Source organism: Buteo buteo, chromosome 3, assembly GCF_964188355.1.
Source record: "Buteo buteo chromosome 3, bButBut1.hap1.1, whole genome shotgun sequence".
Classification (NCBI taxonomy): domain Eukaryota; kingdom Metazoa; phylum Chordata; class Aves; order Accipitriformes; family Accipitridae; genus Buteo; species Buteo buteo.
In genome coordinates, this window is record NC_134173.1 from 26953956 (window position 1) to 26959955 (window position 6000).

Below are 6000 nucleotides of genomic sequence, written 5' to 3' on the forward strand. Positions count from 1 at the left end.
CACACATTAATTCCTTGCCTTTTTTGAGCATTTTTCACTGACTTGAGTGATGAGAGGGACTTTTTGCCCTGAATGTCCAGCGTGCCCTTTTTATTTGGTTTACAGAACAAATAGGGTTAATGTGATGGAAGTTCTATTCTTGACAGCCTTCTTGAGACTGATATTTTGACAGTGCAGAAGTTGAGGAATCACTGAAATGCGCTTTCTTTTTTCTGTACCCCTGGTGCTGGCTCACACATAGCTCTGCGATTGCCACATCCACCAACTCTGCAAAACATCTGGGTCCAGCAGCTTGTCTTTAAGGCAGATTTGAGAGCATACACAATTTTAGCTTTGGCATGAGGCATTTGCAAGAGTTTGAAGGTGTTGTCATCTACGTTGTTTCAGGGAGTCTTTTCCATCTCAAATAGTGGTAGTAAGACACCCCCAATTGCTCACATTTCCCCTCAAAGTCCCTGCAGCCTGGAGGGCACACCTAATCTGGGTCCTCACCACCCCATTGTTTATCCTACAGGCCCTCTCTGATGTGGCACTCGTGCTTTGTTTGGCAGGCCCAGCTTAGCGGAGAATTAAAAAAAAACACAAATACCCAGAGTCTCAGTTCACTTATGCTTCAGTTCAGACCGTGGCTGGAGGAGGATCTCTTCAGCTCTAGGCTTTCCTCACAGTATAAATCCCTGTGACTGGATCCCATAAAACAGTCTCATAAGCTCCCTAAGAATTTGTCAGGATGCCAGGTCCAGCGTGCCTAGCCCTCACAAAACAAGGTAGCTGAAAGCAGCAGAGTGAAAAGCAGCCAAACACCTTAGTAAAAGCACGGATTAAGAAAAAAAAAAAAGGCAAGCCACATTAAAACAACATCCATTTTTTTCAGGCCATTTGCAGATAAATGACCTCCTTTCTTCTAATTAAAGAAAATGTGCAATTAGCTTAATCAGATCTGTGGGAAGAAAAGCAGTCGCTGAGTCTCAAAAGGCAGGTTCTGAGAAACTGCAGCCAACTTTTCCTGGGGCCGACTGGAGACACTACATCAGAAACAGCATAAGCCCTGCCAAAGCCTTCTTCCTGTGAAAAATGATGTTTCAATTTAGGCTCCTGTATATTGTTTTCGTTAATCTCCCTCTCACTTGCTTACTCACTTGATCTCTCTTGCTCTTTGACACTGTAACTAGAGGCATGAAGAAGTATTGCCTTGTATCAATACGGGCACTGCATCCTAATTTCTCAAAGAAACGAAGCTAAGTTTACCACCTCAGTTCCCCATCAGCCTCCACGTTCTTTATACCTTGTGATCTAAAGATGGGCTATTTCATGACACCACACAAGGGCCAAAGCATTCGGGGACTAGAATATAGGACTTTCCTTCCGGAAAGGAAAACAGGACTTGTGCAATGGGAAAAGGTCTTGAAACCCTTAGCATTTGTGGGGATGAAGGTCCTGAGATGCTATTGGAAATCCTGGGGAAGAAGCTGAGCTCAGAGATCAGTCCCTCCTCTCTATAGACAAAGTGCGAAATTGTGCAAACTGCAGGGCCAGTTCCCTTAACCCTTTACTGGGTGTAACTGCCAGTAACCTCCTCTCGCTTATTCCACAGGCATTCAAAGAATAGAAAACAGGGAAGGAACTGTATTTAGAAAAAACAACTGTTTTAAAGCATTATCTATTCAAATAGTTTTAAAGTCCAATTTTCTTCCTGAAAGTGGGGAAAACTCCTTTTAGTCAGGCAGAGTAAAGAGCCAGCCCTACGACAATCTTGCAAACCCATGAATTGGGCTGCAACTGGGCAAATGGGGACACAACTAATTATCAGAACAAATAACCCTTATTCTGTCCATTCCTTACCATGCGTTTCCTAAGGGCATTTTCAAGCATGTCGTGAACCATCTCTGCAGCCAAGCAGGGGGTTGGCTTTTCTCTGGATGTTGTTCCTGAGAAGCGAGAGAGAGATGCGAAGTCGCCCCTCATTTACCCATGGACGGTAGTGTTGGCATCAGTGTTTGCTGGCTCTGCTGCACTCCCAGTGCAAAAGATGAAGACCACATCACAAGTAAGTGATTATGGCTCCTGTTTGATGCTCTTCAGTGTGTTATCAACATTATTCTCATACTAAATCCAAAACACAACACTATACCAGCTACTAGAAAGAAAATTAACGCTATCCCAGCCAAAACCAGGACAACCACTTACTCAGCAAGCACCTGCTCCTGTTCATGCTCACCTGCACTTCAGCCTATTGCTAATATGTCTCGTAAAACTTGGGCTGACATTTCATATGGGAGCTTTCCCTGTCACCGCAGGTGACAATGTCCCAGTTTGCCTGTTTCAGTTGTCCTTTTTCTGTCCCATGGGAATGACCTTGACTCTTTGGTGAGTGACTGGGTTTTGTGGACAGCAAGGTCCACGTCTACACCTGTACCTGCAGGGGCAGGTATGAACTGGAGATGTTGTACTAGTTCATCTGGCTGATGAAGTGTCTCCACGACCTCCATGTGTTGGCAAAACTCTGGTTGCTCATACACAGGCAGTAAATACCTCCAAAACCAGACTTTTTTTTCTGATTCTGGAGGCATCTTTTTTTCTAAACCCTTCCGCCCCCAAGATTTTCAGTCTTTCTTGTTGACATTTTCTAGAAAACACACAGATTTTGAAATGTCCTTGTGTTCTTTTTTCTATGCTTGTTTCAGATTTTTTTTTTTAAACAAGTAAATGCTCATTTTTTTAGCTTTGGCCTGGGTTTGTTTGTTTGTTTGTTTGTTTGTTTACAATTTTCCACGTAGAAAAAAGTTAGAAATGCTGTTCCAAAGAGTAGAGGTTTCCCTGCTGTTGCCTGTGCTTTCTTGTTGACCCCTAATTTTTTTCCGTCACTGGATAAGGGGAAAAAGTCAGGGTTAAAAATAAAGATGGGGCCCTAAAATATCTCCAAACCAACAATAGGAACGGATGTGTTTATTTTTTGGTTGGTTTCCAAAAATCCAAAGGAGGTAATACTTTATGTTAAAAATATTTATTAGCTTGGGTAATGAACACATTCAGATAAAGAGCCCGTTGCCTGAAGTGTGAGGCAACAAATAAGCTAAACCTTGCCTATTTTACATCATGTGATGAATGTTTCGGTGCAAAACCAAAACATCTTGACCAGTCAGGAGGGAATAATGTGCAAGTCAGTGTCACGCAGCTCAGCTTGCGCCCGTTCGATTGGGATGGGAAAACAATTGCTATCCCCCGGGTTGGATTCAGCTTTGCCGTCACCCCCAGGCTCATTTGGGGGAGCTACGGGGTACAAACTGGGGGCTGCAGCCAACCCTTACCACCAATTTCTAGCAGCCACCAGCCTACAGGGTGGGTTGAGAGAGCAGTGTTTGCGTGTGCGTCCGTGGGTCCCAGTGGACCCCTGGGGATTTGCCTGGTGTGGCAGGGGCCAGCAGGCTCCCTGCCAGCAGCTCTGAAACAGCGAGAGCTAAAGGCTGGCCTGAGTCTCTGAAAAACCCCATCAGTAACATTTCTGACAAGATAAATTGCATTTTAAATGTGGAGATGACCTTGGTAATCAGAAATAAATCAGCAGGATAATCAAAATTGATGGGTAAGTCAAATCTAGAAAATTTATATACTGGAGCCCTATAGAATAGCTTGGAAATCCCCATAAGTTGTGTCCTGGCTGAAATTTTGGTCCCTTTGCTGTAGTAATTTAAACTTTTCTATTTACTTTGGCACTCCTCTGTTCAGTGACTTGGCCTGATCGAAATGCTTTGATATGTCCAGCAAGAATAAAAAATGTAAAAGTCAAAGGGTAGTATCTTGGTTTAGGACAACTGTGAACATGAAATTTAATCCTGGGCTTTGCAAGAGGGACTCTCTAGGACATAATGGGGGGGAAAGCAATTAATACTACATTAAAAAAAAAAGAGCAGTCCTTCCTTTTCACTTTACTTTTCAATGTCCTGTAATTTGGGCCAAACCAAACAGTGCTTACGCCACTACTGATGTTACAAGTTCATGTACCGCTGCTGATGTTACGTACATTAACACAGCAGTCACTGGAAAGGAAAAGCAAGTGTAATTTGTCCAGAACATGGACAAAAGGAGAGTACAGAATGAAGCCGGTCCTCCCATTACTTTTTTATTCCCTGCTGTTAATTGCTTTCTTGATACACCCTTGCTTTTGTCTTTTTGACACGTAGGCTACCATCACGCTCCACAGCTACCAGAGCCGAAATTGCTCCAAGACCCATTATCCCTTGAACAACATTTAATCTTCAGGCACTGCTCTGACACTCTTCTAAAACCTGTTTACTGGCTTCAGTGTAGTTAGTTCTGCTTCACATCAGTGCAAGAAAAGTAGAGTCAGGCCAATTCTCTGATCTACTCAGGCCTGACATGTGGCTTACACTGCTTTTATATTGATCAAGAATTTGGCCTTGAGATCTCCACACTCTTGGTTTGACCCAGTGTTTAAAAAAAATACTTCCAACTCTGTGCCTCTCTTTTCTGCCTTTCCTTTATCCTTTCCAGAACACTGCATACACTTCATGTTTGCAAACTCGACCAAAAGTCCTGGACCTTTTACAGGCCATTTATTGCTTTCTTGAGTTTACATATATCTGTCTTCTTAAAAACATTTTGGAGAGAAGCATCACTTTTTTGTAGGGCTGGTAAAGATTCTTCCACTGAAACTGCTCTGAAGTAAAGTTGGTTTTTAGCTAACAGGAGAAAGTGTTCTTCATAAAGCATGTCAGGGAACAGTTTCTGTTTTCCATTGGCAAAACTCAAATGCCTGCGAACTGCATCTTGAGATTTCAGTCCCTGCAGTTGTCACTTCGGTGCCCAATGTTCCTGTTTTCTTCCAGGGGTCTGTTCAATGCTTGAGTGATATCTTCAATGCTATAACCCAGAGATTTTCTCTCAAAAGCACTGTCCATCCCTTTACTACCCCAGGATCTGAGCAAGGAGTTTGACATGGCATGACATGACAACTCCTTCAGAAGTTCTCTGATAGAATTTCCATCTCAGTCTTCCTTGTCTGGGACAATATATTTAAGCATTTAATAATCAACATGGAACAGGGTAGTTATTCTCTGACCAGCCTACTTGCAAATTTTAAAGCCCTTTATATATTTAAGGTTACAGTCCTTAACTTGGGCCACACAATACCACCAGTACTAACCAGCTGATAGAGAAGATAAACAGCCAGGCAAAGAGGTTAAGGTCTGGGAGAAGGATATAAAAAAAATTACAAATTATGTTTTTGGTATGTGTATTGAGGATTGAAGATTATTGAAGATCAAATCTGAGGAGTCGTGTAGGTGCTAGATATGATGCATCAAAGGAAAGTAACTAAGTTCATTGACAAGTGTTGAAGATGAAAGACTAATGGTTAACAAAGAAGCTGGAAAACAACTCAGGAAGAGTCTAAGAGGGGTATGGAGGCACATCAGTGAAAAAAATGTGTCTCTGTTTCCACACCATGAATTGCTTTGGTTCCCTGTTTTCCCAACTTGGAAGACCCGATGCAACAAGTGGTGCTAGTGGGGAAGGACACAGCTAGGCCAGATGAGCACACCACATCCAGGTCTGAGCCATCTAACAATCCTTCTCTGAGCATGGGGAAAGACCCTTTGGATGGCACTTTGGGGAGGACATATCAGGCACAACCTCAGCGGAAGATCTAGCTCAGGGATCATGGAGCAGGAAAAAGGCCATGCCACCTCTGCTGCTGCTGAAGGAGATACAGGCTTTTGGGGGGTGTGATGGGAGAGCCAGACATACAGGACTTCAGTTGCCCACTGTGGAGGACCTGTTTATTATTAGCAAAGGGGTCTTCTTGTACTGAGACCAGATATGTGTTCAGCCACTGGACATGCAAGGATTTGGAATCATCTCGGTCTGCTGTCTCCAGAAGCAACTGCTGCCTCCAAGCAACCAATGAAAGGACTCTCTGCTTAGGATTTACCCATTTGTGGTCTAACCTTTTAAAATAATTGATTAGGTGTAACATTTTAC